At 41.8% G+C, this 21,655-nt stretch overlaps 1 protein-coding gene across 2 annotated transcripts in view; it reads right to left on the bottom strand.

Moving 5' to 3' along the window:
* The window catches only part of CLIP2 (CAP-Gly domain containing linker protein 2), a 1,185,433-nt gene that overhangs the window by 453,415 nt on the left and 710,363 nt on the right, over positions 1-21,655 (bottom strand). The window lies entirely within an intron of this gene.

Genomic DNA, 21,655 nt, shown 5'->3' with positions numbered 1-21,655 from the left:
GCCGAGGGGGAGCCGCTCTCAGAAGGATCCGAGATCCGACTCCCTCTCGGATCCAAAGGGTGGATCGGACCCGGCGCCGAAAACGTCGGATCCGAAGGACCAGTGTGCTCCGACCGGGATGGCGCCGAAAGCACACCGAATCCCTCGGATCCAAAGCTTGGCCCACGGCTCCGAGAGGTCAGATCCGACAAACTCGAGGGAATAGTCGGAGCCGACGTGCCCAGCACGGTCGGCTCGACCACCCCGATCCTCGTGGCTCGGCTCCGGCTCCGAGCCGGAATGCGGGTCGGAGAAGGAGCTATAGGAGCGAAAAAAGGGTTCGAGCCCCCCCCCCCCAGAGGGGGGGGAGGCAAGAGCACTCCCATCTGCATTTGGGCCTGGATGAATCTCCTCATCATCCGGTCCATATCCGCATCAGACATGCTAAAAGTGGACCTCGACGAGGCCACCAAGGCAGACCTGGAGTGTCGCCTCGATGACCTCGACGGGGACCGGATCACCTCCTCCTCGGGACCCGGGGAGAAACAAGGGGATCGGGTCCGAGGAGGAGGAGATCGAGAAGACTTGGACAGGGAAGCCCTCTTGGCGGGCGGGACCGATGAAGAGTCCTCGGCCCGCCGCTTAAGGTGCTTCTCCCGCTGCTTCTCTTTCCTGGCCTCCCTATCCTCCGGAGCCGAAGCGGGAGGTTGAGTCCCGGTCGGAGGAAGGGAGGCAGGGGTGACCGCTACCGGGGGGTAGCAGGCACCGAAGCACTGGAGGCCGAAGCAGAGTCTGGGGGTAGAAGACCCGCCAGAACTAGCTTCGACCTTCGATCCTTGAGTGCCCTGGGGTTGAACGCCACGCAAATCTCGCAACCCGAAGAGAGGTGTTCAACCCCAAGGCACCTAACGCACCTAGTGTGGCCATCAGCCAGTGAAAGCTTGTGACCACACTCGGTGCATTTCGAAAAAATTGCCTTAGGGGCATCCGACATATTGAAGTAAGCACACTCACTAGGCCCATAATCCAGTCACACACACACACACGCTACGACCAGCGGGGGAGGGAGAATTATACTTAAAATAAAACAAGTAAGTTAGATATGTAAAAGGAGAAAGGGTAAACCTATCACACACACAACCAGTCACTCAGAGGAAAAAATATAAAAACTTTTTTTCTCACAAAACGCCAAGAGCTCTAAACCTAGCTGTTGCTTGAAGAGCGACAAACTAGATCTGAGGTCAGTTAGGGCAGGCAGGGGATTATGGGTAAGGGGGAGGAGCTAGGAGCTCGGATCTATGCTATGTTAGAAGGTGCCGGCTCGGATCCGAGATCGGATCCGTATCCCACAGGTTGCTGACAAATGAAGTTCCTACTTCAGATCAAAACTTACCAGAACTGAAAAAAAAAGTTTGAAAATCAAGTGAATGATAAAGAAAACAAATGGTTTCCTTTACTGAATGATTAACCCATACCCTAACAGTACTGTCAGGCAAATATATCTGAGTAGTGGCACTGTTACAAAAACGGTATTTGGAAATTAATGTGTTGCATTAAGGGCAGGGACAGTGTCAGGCTACAGTTAGCACACGAGTATGTTGGCCAGAAGGGTTTTACCCCTGCCTCACCTTACATTTGCACACTAACCATAAGCCTGACAATACCCCTGCCCCTAACCATAATCCTACACATTACGTTTAAGTTATATGACATTTAACAATAAATGACAAATCTCTGCACAGCCTAGAAAACTCAAGAGATACGTAAAGATTATACAGAAATGATAAAAAAAAACAAGCAGCTTAGGGATGACCCAAAGAGGTTCTACAGGGAGTTGTGAAGGAAAAGAGCAACAGCTGAGACATCACAAAGAACTCAGGAGATTAGTAAATTCTGAAGACAACAAGGATTATGAATAGAAAAAGATGTAAAAGAAAAAAAGAAATTCTAATACAGGGGATATGAACAGGAATGAGGTAACTGTCAGTGAGGATATAAAATAAAGTTAAGAAAAGCTACAAATGTAAAATTCCAGGTCTAGACACTATACCTAACTTCAGGTTAAAGATATTAACATGTTCATGTTTCAGGAACATAGGAACAATACTAGAAAAGTGATCACAAGGACCATAGGATGCCTAGTCATACACACCTTTAAAGTATGCATACAGAAATGTTTGTGCCTCCTTTTCCAAGCACATAATCGTGATAACTTCTCAAATCAAATAGGTCTCTTCATGACAGCTCTGGTGCACATTTGTGTTTATCCATATAATCATCAAGACTAACATTAAAGGTAGTAAAAGCAGTATCTTGTTTCACCTGTAGTGGTAACTTATTCCTTAGGGTGGGAATGCATTGAGCTAAGAACCTATTGGAACTACCGTTCCCATCAGTCTGACGAGCCTGATCTGCAAGGGCATGGAACGCATTATCATGGAACTTATAAACAAAGGCATTGGCAACCTTCAAACACTGGACCTCACCCAGTTTGGGTTCATGAAGGGCCGATCCTGTCTCCTGAACCTGACTGACTTCTTTGAGTCAGTCTCCTGAGCTGTGGACGAGGGTAAGGAGGTCCACACAGCCTATCTGGACATCGCCAAGGCCTTTGACACCATCCCCCACTCTGGAATAATAGATAAACTTACTAAGCTGGGCATAAATCCCTACGTCACTCGATGGGTTGCCAACTGGCTTACTGACAGAACCCAGACTGTAAAAGTAGCCGACTCTAAATCCAGCTCCAGACAGGTGACGAGTGGAGTGCCTCAGGGTTCAGTCCTGGGACTGCTCTTGTTTAGCATCTACTTCTCTGAAGTACAGTCCAACACTAAGGAACTCTGGCTAACAAAGTTCGCAGATGACTGCAAACTGGGAGCCATTATTGAATCCCCAAATGATGTGGAAATTCTACAAAGGGGCCTTACAGAAACAGATGCTTGGTGCCAGAGCCATGGGCTCAAGCTTAATGCCAAGAAATGTACAGTTATCCCCTTTGGGGAAAAAACATGTACCCATGAATTACCACATAGGTGGCAGTACACTAAACACCGAAAGTGTGATGAGAGATTTAGGGACATAGGTGGACAGTGGTCTCACCTTCGATAACCACATCGCCACAACAGTCATAAAATCCTTCTATGTGGCACACCTCATCACTAAGGGCTTTACATCCAGAAAAAAGGAGGTCATTGTCCCACTGTACTCATCCCTCATTAGACCCATTATAGAGTACAACGCCCCATTTGGTATGTACCTCACCTTGGCTGGTGCTAGCATTTTGGGGGCCTCCAGCAAGTTTAAAGTTGGGGGCCCTACCCAGGAGAATACAAAAAGTGTGGCCATATTGCCGTCACACCCGCTTCCCTATAAAGCTCATGCAGCACCACTTAACAATCATTGTGTAGTGTTACTACATTCAGACCATTAAAAAGACTTGAAATGTCAGGGTACACACTGACTGGTATTTAATACCAGTGTTGCATTATGGCAAGACCCTGTACCGCAGCAAGGTGGCCACTCATAATGGTACACACACACACTGACTGGGACTGCGCAGTGGTGCAGCTGTTAACACTGTTGCCACTTAGCAAGAGGTTCTCTGGTTCGATTCTCAGCTGGGGTGCATTCTGTGTAGAGTTTGCATGTCCTCCCTGCATTCGCATGGGTTTCCTCACACATTCCAAAGACATGCTTCTGCAACATTTCTCCCTGGGCCGCGTCTGAAAATTGGCTCTGTCCTAGTCAGACTTTCCCAGAAAACAAATGTTAAATAAATAAAATTTAGTACCAATAAATTATGACAAGCCCCTGCATCACAGCAAGGTAGCTATACAAACAAGTTCACACACTGACTGGCATTTAGTACCAATGTTACATTATAAGCCCGTGTACCACTGCAATATAGCCACTCACAGATGTACACACACACACACACACACACACACACACACACACACACACACACACACACACACACACACACACACACACACACTGACTGGCATTTAGTAGTAATGTTGCTACATTATGGCAAGCCTCTGTACTGTATCAAGGTAGCCAGTCTCTCAGAGGTACAAAAAAACAACCACACAGGCTCTCTCACACAGGACAGAAACACAAGACACAGTGAATACAACAACGAACCACAAGCATCCAACAAAGGACAAAAAATAACATCAACACAACACTCCACAGTACAGCTTCCAAAAATAACAGCAGGCAGGGTAAATTTTCCACCATTTATTCTTCTCTGGTACCTCAGCTTTTCGCCTTCAAAGGAAGAAATTAACTCCACAAAAAACCCACCTTATATACCATTCTAACACACTTAATTAAACAATAAATTCATTATCCAATAAATTCATTCTTCAATAAATATTTATTTTTTCCCCATAAATTATACAGTACTGAGTACTCAAAAATAATTATTTTGTTTAAAGCATCATTTTAAAACATTCAAATTAGAGACCCATAGAAACAATATAAACAATTAATCAAATGTAAACAACATTTACCTTATTAAATGTTTTTAACATTTAAGCATTTAAATGATCTTATACTTTAAACAATTTTAACACTAAATGCATAATGCTTATCTAACCCAAGTGAGTTATTTTATAAGATTAAATTACTATCAATATTCATACCACGTGGTTGAAGTGTTCTATAGTTAATAATGAATCTACATTCCAACTTATCCAACTCATTTTTAAAACTACCTCCATATTCCATAAATGGACATGCTAGAACACTAAAAAATAAACTCTTAGAACAACCCCCATGTGCAGATGTAAACTGATCACCTACTGGACAGACAGCTACACAGACTTGCACACAGGACACAGACACCCACACATGACGAAGACAGCACTACAGTACGACTAACCATTAAGAATTTAAAATACTGGGATTATGAACTAATGATGATGCTAGAATAAGCATGCACTGTGTGACCCCACATTTTTGATGAACAGACCAAAGCTAACAAACAACTGGACATTGTGCAACATTCTCACAGCCCCTACCAACCTCCTAACCTCTCAGCATAATTCCAAAGCCGAGAATAACTGCAGAACAAAAGTTTAACATCAAGGATAGATGCAAACATTGCTATGATAAACTTAGAAAGATATTAGAATAACAGGGATTGTCTTCTTCTTTTTCTTTGGACTGGTCCCATTAGGGGTTGCTACAGAAGATCATCTTTTTCCATTTCTTCCTGTCCTCTGCATCTTGCTCCTTCACACCAACCACCTGCATGTCCTCTCTCACCACATCCATAAACCTCATCTTAGACCTTCCTCTTTTCTGCTTACCTGGCAGCTCCATCCTTAGCATCCTTTTCCCAATATGCCCAACATCCCTCCTCAGCACATGTCCATACCAATGCAATCTTGCCTCTCTGGCTTTGTCTCCAAACCATCCAACCTGGGCTGACCCTCTAATATACTTATTCCTATTCCTGTCTACCCTCATCACACCCAGTGCAAATCTTAACATCTTTAACTCTGCCACGTCCAGCTCTGACTCCTGCCTTTTTGTCAATGCTACGTCTCCAACCCATATAACATAGCTGGTCTCACTGCCCTCTTGTAGACCCTTCCCTTTCACTCTGACTGGTACCAGTCTGTCACAAATCACTCCTGACACTATTCTCCACCCACTCCACCCTGCCTGTACTCTCTGCTTCACCTCTCTTCCACACTCACCATTACTCTGAACTGTTGATCCCAAGTATGGTTCATAGGTAGGTACTAGGCTATTGGCCCTGGGGCCTATACAAGCCCAGCCAAAAAGGTACCCTGGCTTTTGCCACCCAAGAAAATGATTTTCCTGTTCCACTGTCGAGCAGAGCCACAGAGGTGATCCCGGGGTGAATTTCCTATTTCCCATCCAATCATCAAGATTTTTCTTGAAGAGTGCTAATGAGGAGCTTTGTCTGATATAGATAGGTAGTGTATTCCAGAGTATGGGAAGTCTCTGGGACAGGAATCTATCCCTCTGGCATGTTCTGTTTATTGTGGTGACAAGGTTAAGTTCCCTAGAGCGTGTAGCTCATAGGGATTGGGAATTCTTTAAGTGGAGCATGTCCAACAGCTCTGGGTTTAACATAGCTTTGTATGTTAGGCAGAGATCACCTCTGAGTCGGCAATATGCGACAGAGTATAGCTGGAGTTTTTTTAGACGGTCTGCGTAGGGCATCTGTTTGAGGCCGGTAATCCTCTTTGTGAGGTATTTCTGTGGCCTTTCCAGTTGTTGTAGATGTCTTGTGAGGTACATACCAAAAGGGGCGTTGTACTCTACAATGGGTCTAATGAGTGATGAGTAGAGGGGAACAATGACCTCTTTTTTTCTGGATGAGAAACCTTTTGTGATGAGGTGTGCCACGTAGAAGGATTTCCTGACTACTGTGGCGATGTGATTATCAAAGGAGAGACTACTGTCCACCTGTGTCCCAAGGTCTCTTATCACACTTTCAGTGTTAAGTATACTACAGCCTATGTTGTAGTTCATGGGTACAGAGTTTTTACCAAAGGGGATGACAATGCACTTTTTGGCATTGAGCTTGAGGCCATGACTTTGTGAGGCCCTTTTGTAGGATGTCCACATCGGTAGGAGTTTCGATTATGGCTCCTAGTTTGCAGTCATCTGCGAACTTCATTAGCCAAAGACCTTCTGTGTTAGCCTGTACTTCAGAGAAGTAGATACCACTTGTCATTGGTCTGAAGTTGGATTTAGTGTCTGCTTCTTTCACAGTGTGGGTACTGTCAGTGATCCAGTTGGCAACCCATCTTGCGACATAGGGATTTATACCTAGTGTAGTGAGTTTATCTATAATTCCAGAGTGGGGGATGGTGTCAAAAGCCTTGGCAAGATCTAGATAGGCTGTGTGAACCACCTTACCCTTTTCTATGGCTTTGATGACTGCTTCAAAGAAGTCTATCAGGTTTAGGAGACATGATCTGCCTTTTACAAACCCGAACTGGGTGGGCTCCAGAGTTTGGAGATTACCAATGTCTTTGTTTATAAGTTCCATGATGACACATTCCATGGCCTTGCAGACCAGGCTCGTCAGACTAATGGGGCGGTAGTTCCCGGGGTCCATGGTGGCTCCCCCCTTGTGGAGTGGGATAACCGTTGCTGTGCGACATTCAGCAGGCACAAAGCCTGAGGTGAGGCTATGACTGAACATGGTACTTAGGTGGGGTGCCAGTTCGTTTTGTAGTTCGTGTAGAACGCAGCCTGGGATGTTGTCTGGTCCCATGGATGCTGTGTTCTTGGCTTTGGAGAGTGTGGTTTTTACCTGTGCAGCCGTGATTACAGGAACTTTGCATTCTTCTGGTATAGAGATGGGCTCTTTAGGTGGTGAGAGGGGGGTAAAGTTACCACTGAACCTATCTGCCAGGATGTTGGCAATATCAGTTGGGTCTGTATATTTAGTGCCATTGTGCTTGTAACTCAGAGCAGATCTGAGTGTTGCCATTGAGATTTTTGCCATAGCTATAGAATGCTTTGTGGTTGTCTTTAGAATCAGTGGTGATTTTGTTTTCGTAACTAGCTTTGGAGGATTTTATCAGGGATCGCAGCTTCTTACTGAGGCTGACCAGGGAGCTCCTCCACACGTGGGATTTTACTCTCTTTTGCAACAGTTTCTTCCTTCTATTGTACAGTTTGTTTATGGCAGGGGACCACCAGATTGGCTTCCTTTTTTTGGAGGATAGCGTCTTGGTTCTGTTTGGGATAGCATGATCCATGCAATCATGTAAGTGCTTATAAAGTGCAATTGTGTAGGATTCAGTAGTCATAACTGTATTGTCCATCTGCATGGGTGTCATGAAGTTCACCACTTCTGTCTTAAGAAGCATGAAGTTGGCTTTGGAGAAATTTTTTACCATGGTTTCCTTAATGGGGGGTGGGGGCAGGATGTGGATATCGAGGGTAATTAGCTTATGGTCGGATCGGACCAATGAGGTGTTGACTTCAGGTGTGGAACACCAGTCACTCATGTTGGTAATGACTAGATCTAGGATATTGTTGCCCCCAACTGGGGGTGTGGATAAGCTGATCCAAGGCATTGGAGTTTATGAATTTCAGAAAGCATTGAGCGAAGGAGTTGGTACATGAGTAGTTTTCCCAGTTAATGGTGGGGTAGTTGAAATCCTGGGGCATGTTAGGTGATCTGTAGCAAGCTACAATTTGGAGTGCAGTTTTGCCCAGAGTTAGTTGCACTTGGATAACCTCGGCTGCATTATGCTGAGCAACACTCATCCACCTTCACCAGCTCTACTCCCTGCATCCTCACCATTCCTCTATCCTTCCTCTCATTCACACACATATATTCTGTCTTAGTCCTATTGACCATCATTCCTCTACTCTCTAGAGCATACCTCCACCTCTCCTGGGTCTCCTCAGCCTGGTCCCTACTCTCACTACAGATCAGAATATCATCTGCAAATATGTGGACAACAAGGGATTGTATTAGCATTCATTAAAATAATCAGTACATTCTGCAGAACTCTCATAGTCCCCCCAAAAGTCTCAGCACAGTTCTAGAGCAGGTAAAAACAAAATAAAAAAAAATTTAAAAAGACAAGGACGTAGCATTAGGGATTTAAAACACTGGGCTTGTGAACTAATAAAGAATAACAGATTTTTACAGTAGCATGCATTGTGTGAATCCACATTTTTGATAAGTAAAAACACAGATCAAACATCTAAATATTGTGTAACATTCTCACAGCCCCTACCGCTCTCCTAACCTCTCAGTGTAACAATTGCAGACAAAGCCTCCCCCCCAAAAATGGCAGAACAAAGGTGTAACATCAGGGATAGCTTGAAATTGTGCTATGATCAACTTCAATAGTAGAACAGGGTTTGCATTGGCACACATTAAGACATCAGTACATTCTGCAGAATTCTCACAGCCCCCCCCCCCCCAGTGTCTCAACACAATAAATCTGGATGAAGTGAAAGCAAAATAAAAACACAAAGGCATAACATTAAAAACAATGTGTTTATGAGTAAACAAAGATGCTGGAATAACAGATTTTGCAGTAAAATGTATTGCATAACCCACATGTTTTAATGAAAAGAGGCAAATACCAGGCAAACATCTGAATATTGAGGAACATTCTCACAGCCCGTAAACCCCCCACCAACCTGTCAGCACAATAACTCCAGAAAAAGCAAAAAATGATCATAGATCAAAGGCGTACCATCAGGGATAGTTGTAAACATTTCCGGTATACACAATATTAGTATAACAGGGTTTGCATTAGTGTATATTAAAACAACAGCTGTACATTCTGCAACATTCTCACAGCCGCTAACTCCCCTCCCAACCTCTCAGCACAATAACTGTGGGCAGAGCAAAAAATTATCATAGAACGAAAGTGTAGCATCAGGCATAGTTGTAAACATTGCTGGTATGCATATAACATACAAGTAGAACAGGGCTTGCATTGGTATCCATTAAAACATCTGTACATTCTGCAGCATTCCCACGCCCCCCCCCCCCACTACCAATATTTCAGCACAATTGTACACAAAACAAAAATGCATTAATGAATATTCTTATGTAAGACTAGCTAAAAAACTACTTCATATCTGTACATTAATTACAGACAAGCCTTCCTTCCTCAATCTCTTAGCAGAAGGATTCTGGCCAAAGGTAAAATAAAACTGTTACAACCACAGCCCCTCACCCCCCCCCAAAAAAAATCATCTTAGCATAAGAACTCTGCAGAAAAAAAAGGTATACAATCCTCTCCATAGGTTTCCTTACCATCCCCCCCAGCAAAAAATAAAGTTAAAAATAAACCCAGCAACTTACTTTTTCTGCAGTTGATACAAGGATGGTATTAATCGTCTTCTTACTTCTCCTACACACAGACCAGACCAGTTCAGCCCCTTTAAAATTTCCCTCAAAAGGACAGTTTCTCAGATCTTTTAGAAATTGCCCTTACAAGGGCAGTTAAAATACAGCTGCTTTGCTGGTCCCACAGTCTTTCCAGAAAAACTTGCATTCTCCATCCATCCTCACACCACACGTGTCAACCTCTTAGTGTGAAAAATCTGGACAAAGCCAAAAATAATGGGGGTACAAAGGCTTAAAAATAGGGACACTTTTTAAATATTGCTCAGATAAAGTTACAAACTTGCTTTCAGGCTTTGCTTTAGCCTGCATTTTCTGAAGGATATAAAGTCTGAAACGTAAATGTCTGCCATTATTTAGAGAAGAAAACCACAAATTTTATGAAGAACAAACTAAAAATGTGAAGCAAAAATGTAGACATTATTAAAAAAACTTGGAAGTTCAGAGGTAAGCCTAACGCCGATAATCCATAGAACTGACCCAACAGACCACAGATTACAGCAAAGCTGATCAGAAAACTAGAACCTGCGTCTTTGACTGCTGCAGCCAGTCATGTCCCTAGCTTCACTGAAGCGGACCTGATTGAGTGCAGCTTTCAAGTGAAGCAAGGGACCTGATTGGCTGCAGCAGTCAAGGAAGCAAGTTCTTTCAAAAAAAAAAAAAAAAAAAACGGAATCGCGCGATGACGCTAAATGAACGAGGCACAGATGGAGAAACCCGCGGGTGCTTAATGTGGGGGCCCTCACATGCGGGGAGATAATCGGGGGCTCCCCATAACCGTGCGTTTGGCGGGTGCCTAACGCCGGCTATGTACCTCACAAGACATCTGCAACAGCTGGAAAGGCCACTGAAATACTTCACTAAAAGAATCACAGGCCTAAAGCAGATGCCCTATGCTGACCATCTAAAAAAACTCCAGCTATACTCTGTGGCATATCATCTACTCAGGGTGATCTCTGCTTAACATACAAGGCCATGTCAAACCCTGAGCTGCTGAACATACTCCACTTAAAGAAATCCCAATCCCTCAGAGCCACATGCTCCAGGGATCTAAACCTTGTCATCACAATGAACAAAACATGCTGGAGGGATAGGTTCCTGACTCAGAGACTCCCCATACTCGGAAACAGACTGCCCATACATGTCAAGCAGAGTGCCTCCTTGACCCTCTTCAAAAGGAACCTTGACAATTGGATGGGAGATAGGAAATTCACCTCGGGGATCACGTCACTCACCCTGCTAGACAGGGGTCCAGGGAAGTAAATATTGTGGGAAGAAATGTCCAGGGAATATCATGGCAAGGCTTGTATAGGCCCTAGGCCGATAGCCTAGTACCAACCTATGAACCTATGTAAAGAAAAAGAGCATCAAATAAGACTGGGTCTTTCATGGCTTGAAAAGCAAGACATATGTCACCTTGGAGTAGCCTGTATCAGGACCGGCCTTTGGTCAGCTGGTGCCCTAGGTAAAAGAGCTCCACAGCACCCCCCCCCACACACACACACCACCTGGTGCCCCCATCCTGACATACCTACACCATCCAGATCACTCGAAAAGTGACCCTGCTAGATTGGCGCCCTAGGCAGCCACATAGTTGGCCTATGACTAAGGCCGGCTATGTGTAGGCTACTAAGTACAATTAGAGTTCTACTAATTATCAAGACAGTTAAAAGATTTAAGGCCTTTGACTTTCTTGGTATGATATCTTTGGGACCCTTCTCATTGAGCAGTATACTGTACTTCAATTTATACATACCAAAGAAGGCACAATATTCAGTGATGGCTCTGCTAAGGGAGGAGTACAGTTGCAGAATGATTTGTTTCGATCTTGAAAACATTCCCTTGTTAATTAACTGAGACAAATAGGAGAATTTTCCTGATTATGGTGGAAATATGATGACAGAGAATTGTCCAGATAAGTACACAGGCCTCTTATGACTGTGTCTGAGTGAAGGGGAGTACTATTTAAATCATATGAGGGAAGAGCTTTTTTACTGAATGCTAATACACTAGCCTTTTTTTGCATTTAACTTGTGACCATTTTCAGTACACCAGGTATGTGCATATTACAGTTCTTGCTGGAGCTGTTTAGTATCAATGGATGAGCAGACAACAGTGACAAGCTTGAAGTCATTAGCAAATTTGGTCAGTCACACTTCCGGAATATTGGCCTTGACATCTACAAAATAAATACCAAACAGGAGACAGCCCAGCACTGATCCCTGGGGTAGCTCACTAGTTACAATTTTACATTCAGAGAAGGTAATAGCAACTTTCACAACATGAGATCTGTCAGGCTGCCAATTTGCAATCCAGAGGATAACACAGCAGTTCACACTAAGTTTGTCTATTTTATTATTATTATTTATTATTATTATTATTAATTTATTATTATTATTATTATTATTATTAGAATGTTTTATTATTATTATTATTATTATTATTATAATGCTTTTTATTGAAAAAGGCTTTGTGGCTCTGTCTCTCTGGGTTCTGTCATGCTCTTCAAAGCAGTGAGCTCCAAGGTGCTGAAATACTGTCTGTTGCATAATGATTGGTTCCCACTGGATGTTGCATTGCTGACTTCCCACCTTTTTTAGCCTTAAAGTAAAAATATAAGTTAAAAAAAAAGATTTTTTAATAAAGAATGCTTTTTATTCAGTGCCTCTGAAAAGTAAAGGAAGAAGAGTGAAAACTTTGCAAAAGAAACACAGACAATCTGGTTTCAGAAAAGCATTTGAGGTTAGTTAGCTTTATTGATTCCTGCTACTACTTCTGGTACCTCCTTACCAGAATAAGCAAAACAAAATTTGAATGCTTTTCTGAAATCAGGTTGTTTGTGCTTCTTTTACAAAGTGTCCATTCTTCTTCCTTATTTTTTTACTTTTTAGAGTGACTGATTAAAAAGCATTCTTTATTAAAAAATCTTTTTTTTACTTATATTTTTTAACAACACTGGCCCTTCATAAACACAAAGAAAGTGGTTCGGTCTGGATCAGTTAAGTTATCATGTCTGCATATATGTTCCATGGCTTTTCACAGAGGAGTAGTATCAAAAGTCTTGTCCAGAATGACATAAGCAGTGCGCACTCAGTAAAGACTGTCCACAGCCTCTGTAGCCTTTCAAAGAAATTTACTAGGTTCAGGAGACAAGACCTATCCTTCACAAAACCAAACTGGTTGGAATCTAGAGCAGTTATGTTGCCTGTATCTGCATAACTGAGTTCTGCATATAAACTGGTAAGGCTGATGAGCCTATAATTGCCTGAATTTGTAGTGGGAGCACTCTTGTGTAGAGGGGTCACAGTAGCTGTTCTCCAGGCATAAGGGACAAACCTTGTAGATAGGATGAGGTTGAACAGTTTAAGTAGAGGCTCAGACAGTGCATACTTGGTACTGGTGAGAATGCTGCCTGGTATGTTGTCTGGACCATGGAAGTATTACTTTTACTCTTTAAAAGGAATTTTAAGACTTGTTCCATTTATTTCAAATGAAGCTATTTTAAGGGATATTGGAGAGAAGTTATGTGGGTAGGTGTGGAAAAATTATCAATAAAATTGTCTTCTAGTATATTGGTTACATCCTTTGGACTGGGATATGTAATATCATTATAGATGAACTCACTGCACTGGTAGACATAATTCCTTAATTTCCTACATAACTGAAGACAGGTTTATAGCTTCCTTTGAAATCTGTAGTGATCTTAAGCTTGTACTCTACTTTTTCTTATAGTACTCTTGAGCTCCTTGATAGAAGCTTTTCCGGTACTTAAATACTTCAATGCATTTACTAGAACAGTGTACAACTTATTTTATTAAAAGTTAGCTAGTGCTCTTTTTGTTTAGCCTAAGTGTTAGTTTTTTGAAAGCATACAAGCTGTTTTCACATCTGGGAGGGGAATAAAGTTAAGACGAGAACAAACAACAATTAATGAAAGTTGGACCACAGGCTGTAAAACTCGATTTAGCAAGGATAATCTTAACTTTAGGTTGGGCGGCCACGGTGGTGCAGCGGTTAGCGTTGTCGCCTCACAGCAAGAGGTTCTCAGGTTCGATCCTCAGCTGGGGTGCCTTCTGTGCGGAGTCTGGATGTCCTCCCTGTGGTCGCGTGGGTTTCCTTTGGGTGCTCCAGTTTCCTCCCTCATCCCAAAGACATGATGTAGGTGGATTGGACACTCTAAATTGGCCCTAGGTGTGAGTGAGTGTGTGTGTGTGTGTGTGTGTGTGTGCTTTCCGTGGAAGGTTGGGCGCTGGGCTGGCAACTCAACACCATAAAAACTCTACTGCCAATCATGAGCAGACAGATGATCCGCTGTGGTGACCCCTAACTGGGAAAAACCGAAAGAAGAAGAAGACTCTTGAGCTCCTTGCTAGCAAGTTTCAGTATGGTCCTGAGATAATAACAGAAAAGGTATCTAAATTGTGGCCAAAGTTAATTAGGGATGAGGAGATGCAGGGTGAAGTACAGGAAGAAACTAGGTTGGTAAGGACCATGTCAAGGATATTAGAGCTTCTAGTGGGTAGTTTGATAATTTGCTATAACACATTCACCTTAGAAAAGTCCAGGAAATGCTGAGCATATTCATTTTTAGAAGTGTAAGTGTGCCAATTAACGCTTGAGTAATTGAAATCCCCTGTCAAGAAGGTATTTCATTTCACATTCAACCCTTCAATTGCATTAAAATAATTTCCATGATCTTTAGGGGGACACTAATGGGGATCTGCAGCTAGCAATGAAGTAATAATTGAAATTATTAATGGTGATTTAGCTCTCCAGGAGCTCCAGGTTAGGGCCACGAGTAATTTGATATGAGGTGATGGTATTGTGACAAACACAGATACTCACCCATTGTTACCCGAGGGCCTGAAAGAATGACAGCCACTAAAACCTGATATAGATGGAGTGCTGTCACTGAACTGAAACCATGTTTCTGTAAGTATACAAATATGAATGTGTTCAAGTTGCAGAAGGGCCTTATGTTCTGGCATATTTCTATTTAGACTTCTATCATTGAGCAGTGTCACCATGCTGTCTGACTTGGAATTTGAGTTAGCTATAAGAAATGTCAAACAGGGGGACTCTTCCTTAAAAAAGGAAACATGGGGGCAGCAAAGGCTTTAGCCAGTATGCAGAAGTCCATGCATGAAAGATGTAAGCCATATCTGGCAAAACAGGAAGTTTTATCTATCATCTCATACCAGGCTAACACATATTGGATCCTCTTAGAATGTTATCAACTACTTAGCCATTTGTTAAAGCCAATTATCTTGTCTTATCTTTACACCTAGATTTAGCCTTGAGTAAAAACCACTTGTATGTATAGCCCAAAATTACATTAGCCTGGTTAACAATGTGAAAACCAAAGTCATACTTAAAAGCGAGCCAGATCATCTTAAGAATTATCAAGTACAGTTGTGTAAGTGAACTTACCATAACAGCAAATGTTCAAATAATCACTGCTGTAGTAGCCTTGGCCCCATAGCTATATGGGTTTTATTCCACTAAGGATATAACAGCCAGCAAATTTCCAAAGCTTAAGTGTACCTTCCTCTTACCCAAACAGTTATTCAGCTTGAGCAGACAAAGAAAAAGAGTAGTTTAGGCACCAAGCCCTTCAGAACTTTCATGCCATCTGAAAGGGGGAGCTGGAGCCCTGAAAAGGTCAGTGCTAGGAAAATAAACATAAAGGTGTTCACCCCGGCAACAAAAACATCTACTGTTATTGTACGTTTACTTACATAAATGTATTGTGTTCATCATTGATCGTTGCTGCTATTCCCTTAGCTAAATAGGTAGACTACCACAGATTAAATTGACTGGAAGAAGGGATGAAGGAGGATGAGGCTGCAAGAGCCCCTGGACAGTGGTCCTAGCAATGCCTGACCTAGACTTAGTTTTGTAGTACTTTGTAAGGGTATGTGCAGGGGACTAAGTTGCTGCTTCTGGAATACTTCAAAAATCCAACTCGTTCCAAAAAGCCACAGATTAAGAAGAAACCGTGGTAGAATCAGCCTTGACCCTGCCTGGAAATCACTTGTTATGGTGAGTATAACAAAAGGCAATTTCATGAGACAAACATTTGGAAATAGTTCACTTTGATACAGGCTACTCTTTCTTCTTGTTAGAGATCCTGAAAGCTTTAGCTCTGTCAAGATAATATCAGAGTTGTCTGTGGACATCCAAGGTAGGGAGTATCCTTTCTTCCTCATTTTTTGGTTATGAAAAAAAGATATGGAGATGGATACCTTATTTCAAAGTAAACTCGGATACTGCTTTAGGCATAAATGAAGGATTAGTTCTTAAGGAAACCCCATAGTTCTGGAAAATACGATAAGGTTGACCCATCATAAGAATTTGCAACTCTTATACTCTTCTTGCAGAAGTCAGAGCAATCAGCAAAACTGTTTGCCATGTTAAGAACCTCAAGTCAGCCTGAAAAGCAGGTACAAATGAAGCCATACTTTAATTTTTCCAAGTCAGAATTCAGATCCCAAGAAGGAGCCACTTATTTTCTAGGGGGTTCAGTATGCAACATCCCTTTCATAAATGTTTTCACACTTTACTAAAATGAAATTGGAGGATCTATGGGCAGACATGCTGAAATGGCCAACAGGTGTACCTTGATGGAGGAGTAAGATAAGCCCAGAGAATGATAACTCACAAATTGTATTTTTATTTTATTTTGAATATTTTAACTGGGGTAGAGCACTGGTCCCATTGGTCCCAATTTAGTGTCAGCCTGGGGGTAATGCAGAGCTAGAGAACCTCTAACCTTAAAAGGGTCTTGGTTCTTGTCTTGTCATCAACTCCATTTGCTAACATCTGCTGCATGTCTCCAGAAAACAGGTGCCTAAAGGTTACTAAAACTCTATGATCCAGGCAGTTAGTTGCAGTTGTTTGAAGCTGCGATGTAGCAAACACCTCTATCTTCTGAAAGTAGATGCAGCCTGTGTGGAAGCTTGTGGTAATTGCCCTTAGCCATTTCCAAAAGAAGGGAGAACTGCTGTTGCCCAGGCTAGAAGGGCGTAACCACAATGGCCTTTGGAGAGTCCTTCTGAATCTTCATAATGACCCTGGAAATTAGTGGAAAGGGTGAGAAAGCATACAGGAACATTCCTTTCCAAGGAAAAGAAAAGAAAAGAATACTCATCTGTTCTCCAGGCCTTCTTGCATGAAGTCCTGGAGCAGAATTTTGCCAACTGATTGTGGTGATGGGAGGCAAAAAGATCTACCTGGAGGTGTTCCTCAAAATTAAATCACTTCCTGGAAAGATTCACAGATTCAGTTTTCCTTCTTCAAGGTCTGTCCTGATCCTAATCAACTTGTCTACCACAAAATTTTTCTTTGACAGGATTAAGATGCCTGTAGAGAGAAACTGTGCTGAAAAGCTACATCCCAGGCTACCAAGGCTAATCTGCACAGAGGGTAGGATCTGGTTTCTTCAAGTCTGTTTATGCACCACATCACTGTGGTATTGTCTGTAACCACCTGTAATAGTCATGGGGACCATAGATAATTGAGAGAGTTGAGAGCATTTTTTACTGCCAACATCTCTTTTACATATATGTGTTTTGGTCTGTCTTTTCTTGTTCCAAAGACCTTGCACTTTTATCCCCATAGACATTGTTTCCCAAACAAATCTGAGGCATCTGTTCTTACAAATTGTGCTGGAGCTGGAAGCGAAAATGGGAGAGCTAGATTCAGATAAAATCAATCTCTCCCTTCTCACAACCCCCCAAAAATGGAATCTGGAATGTTAACGGATGATGTTGCTGGGACCATACTGATTGTATGTACCACTGAATTTTTCTCATGTGGAATCTTGCTAGAGGACCACGAGAATAACAGATGCCATGAGATCTGATATCTCAAAAAATTCCAATGCTGAGACTTTTATATTTTGCAGAAAAACTCAGGAACAGATCTAGAAATAGATCTATGTTTTCCTGTGGAAGAAAACCTCCTTGAAGAAAGGTATCTGGGAAACATCCAAGGAAAACAATCTTGTGTGAAGTGGATAAACAAGACTTTTGGATGTTCTTCTGTAACCCCAGTCAGTGCAGGAGATCTTTCACCCAATGTGAGAGATGCCCGACACTTTGAAAAAGACTCTGCAAAGATAAGCAAGAAGTCTAATTAAGGAAAACTATGAATGTCTTCATCCTGCAGTAGTCACCCCTGGAGTTAGATGTTTTGCAAACACACTTGGGGTAGTGGATAGCCCAAAATGCAGAGAATTAAGAGTGATCCAGATACAGAAAATCTCAAGAAACTCTGGAGCTATAGAGATATGATGGCAAGCATCTTTTAAATCTAAGCTCACTATAAAACCTGAATGGGGAATGAGAGCTGACATGTGAAGAGATAATATTTTGAACTTGGGGACTGCCACAACCTGTTTCAAAAAGTAAAGATCCATATTTGGTCTCGATGAAGCTTTTTTTCTTTGCCAGCAGAAACATTCTTGAATAAAACCCTTCTCCTAACTAAGGAGGAGGGACAACTTCGGTCACACCTCTGAGCCAGCAGATGTTGAAGGACAAGTATGTTGAAGAAGAAGTTTGATCTGATGGATGAGGAGAAATCTTTTGAATGGGAGGAAAAGATTCCTTCTGCTATCTGTATCCTTGATTAATCACTTTTAGAACCCATCTGTCTGAGACAGTATGTCACCAAAGACAGAAATATAAGTTCAGATTTATGGGAAGGATTAAAGGCTTGCCAAGGTGGCAGGGGGAATTCTGAAGACAGTCATTCAGACTTGTTAGACTGTCCTCATTCTGGGGAGCTCTCCTTTCTTCTTAGGAACTACCTGATATTGCTTTTTAAAATTTGTGTACCAGCAGCTTTCTGTGTTTGCTTATTTTGCTTTTTGTAAAATGTTGTAGAGGTGGCATTAAACCCCTAGACAAAACTGGGGAAGGGAGGCTGAAAATATGTGAAATTTCCTTAATTAGATTTACTCTCCCCTCACGTTTTTTGAGGACCTGAGCAGCAGATGATCAAAAGACTACCTCTGTGTCTTATGAATACAAAAGTTCAGATTTAACATTCTCAAGAAGGTTTTGATTACTCAACCAAGAAACCTCGTCATAACAGGTTCAGTAGCCACATCAGACTACAAAGCCAGCGAAAAAGATGCCACCAATCTTGTATTAAATAGTTTATTCACACTGAATAACACTATGGTGCCGCAGCACAGCTTTCCTGGAGTTACAAAATATGCCACACCATACATCTATATATATATATATATATATATATATATATATATATATATACACACACACACACACACACACACACACACACACACACACACACACACACACACACACACACACACACACACACACACACACGATTCCCCTTTAGAATCTCAAATTGCTGAAAGCTCGAAATTCATAAGCTCGAGCCCAGAATTCCGAGTTTTCAGCAACTCGAAATTCTAAAGCGGACGTAAAAGACATTCAAAAATCCCTTTACAATGTTTCTGCAGGGGGGCAAGTCCCCCAGCACCCCCACATAAGGGGCTGTGCCCCCCACACCCCCCAACTTAAATATACCAACTCCGAGATCGCACTACAGCTGGGATGAGGGAAATCTCCTATTCCGCACTGTATGCAGGAGTGCACAAAGGGAGAATTTCCATTCCTCCGCTATAGTGCGGTCATGGAGCTGATATCTTTAAACAAGGAGAGTGCAGGGGGACTCGGCCCCCTGCATACATGTAAGTAAACGTTTTTTTTTTGGTTCTCTCCCCTTCACAATTTCGAGTTACTGAAGCTCGAGATTCTGGGCTCGAGCTTATGAATTTTGAGCTTTCAGTAGCTCGATCTTGTGAAGGGGAACCATATACATATATATTCACTTAAATACAATTAATTAAACAATCATCTAATTAATCAACCATCAATTAAAATAGTCATATATACATTTTAAAGAAACACTTTCCAGTTACATTCACTATTTAGACCTGCTGGAGATAGTGTATTAAATTTTAAAATATATAAAGTTTCTTTGTACAATAATTTCTTTTTCATTAACACTTCATCTGTTTCTGAAATATGTTCCAAAATACAAGCTTTTAACAGTGAAAAATCACTACTATGACAAGTAAAAAAAATGTAAAGCTATAGGGCTCATAGCATTATTATTTTTTATGTCTCTAATATGTTCTTGCAACCGTAGCTTGAATATTCTTTTAGTCTCCCCTATATAAAACAAATTACAGGAGCATGACAAAGCATATACCACTGATTTAGTTATACATGAAAAAGCAGAAGTGGAACAAAATTTTACACCATCTATTTTTTCAAAACATTTGGTAATGTGGGGACAAACCGAACACCTTCCACAAGGGAAGGTGCCACATTCCACAACCTGTAGGTTTAATTTTCACCAGGTGAAACAAATCCAGTTTGTAGTCTGGTGTGCTTTAACACTTGCTTGGTGTTTTTTTATATGTTCAGTAGCCACATCCACCCTGGAAGTGTCATAAGCCAAATTAAAAGCACATTTCAAAGAATGGGTAGCCACTTGAGGCACAGAAGCAAAAAATTACACAAATATGCTTTTTCATCAGATGAGGGAAAAGAAGTCACAATGTTCCTCATATTCTCAAAACAGGCAAGCACAGACTTTAGCATATGAGCCTGACAACTAAGAATTCTAAAAATAAGTGTTGCCAGAAGAATGTATGTACTTTTTTTCTAAAATCTATCAAAAACGTTCCCATCCTTGTCAGAAGGGGAGGGATTGGCATTAACTATATCTTTTCTGGTGGAGGAAATAAACTTGTTATCCAGTAGTGGCCCCAAAATGTTCTTCCTGCAAGATGGAACAAGACTGAACTTTAGGTAACTGATGACAGTCTGATCAGCGATGTGGTAGTATAGTTTACTGCCAACATTAACTATTCCTGGGAATGAGCTTGTATGGCACAGTCATCTAGGTTGTATAAATATGTATGCCTTTCAGTATGAGGCAGACAAAGAACGGAACTAAGTATCTGACCGATATGCTGGCAGCAGTAGACAGCTTGAAGGGGGATAACTAAAAATAGTTTGCTCATGGTACAAACAATAGGAGCCTCTTGAGTTTTGCACATAAACAGGCACCTTTTAAGTCTAAACTGACAATGAGTGCACCTTTGGTCTTAGTCTAAGGACGATGGAAGCATTCCCAAGAAGGGGTGGGGGGCAATCAAGTTTGTATCGTGACATAATTCACCCTAACTATAGTGTATGCACCTGTTCACACATGAGCATTAATCAAGGTGCATTGTTTTTTTCCCCTTCACCTTAATGCAATTAGTGGCTAAAAATACTGATGAAAGGAATCTAGTAACTTGGCGACTGACCTGTGCACTATTTATCTAAATATACTCTAATACTTTCTAATTCAAATAATTTGTGTAACAAGGACATAGCTGAAAACTGGTCACATGGAAAACACATTTAAATACTAATGAGCTTGAAAGAGTAATTTGCATGCCATGTAGTGTATATATACAAGTTACAAAGAATTCAGATAAATATAGACCTCATGATGGATAGATGACAGACCGCTGTCTCTTATTATTTATTAAGCCTTCTGATATAACACAGTCTACCTACCTTAACTAACCAATTAACTCTATCTCTGAAGACAGTCTTCTTCCTAGGAGGGGAGTGGAGTACATGAAGTGGGGCAGCTTAAGATGTAGTAAGATAGTCAGAACTTGAAGGAACCCTTCTGGTTTGGTTGGGGACCATTCTCCCTACTATTACCTTGTTGCCTGTCTTGACCCTTTCC

Source organism: Protopterus annectens, chromosome 13.part0 (assembly GCF_019279795.1).
Source record: "Protopterus annectens isolate FY-2018-M chromosome 13.part0, PAN1.0, whole genome shotgun sequence".
Classification (NCBI taxonomy): domain Eukaryota; kingdom Metazoa; phylum Chordata; order Ceratodontiformes; family Protopteridae; genus Protopterus; species Protopterus annectens.
Note: the sequence above shows the minus strand (reverse complement) of the source record. Positions and strands in the feature narration are given on the sequence as shown.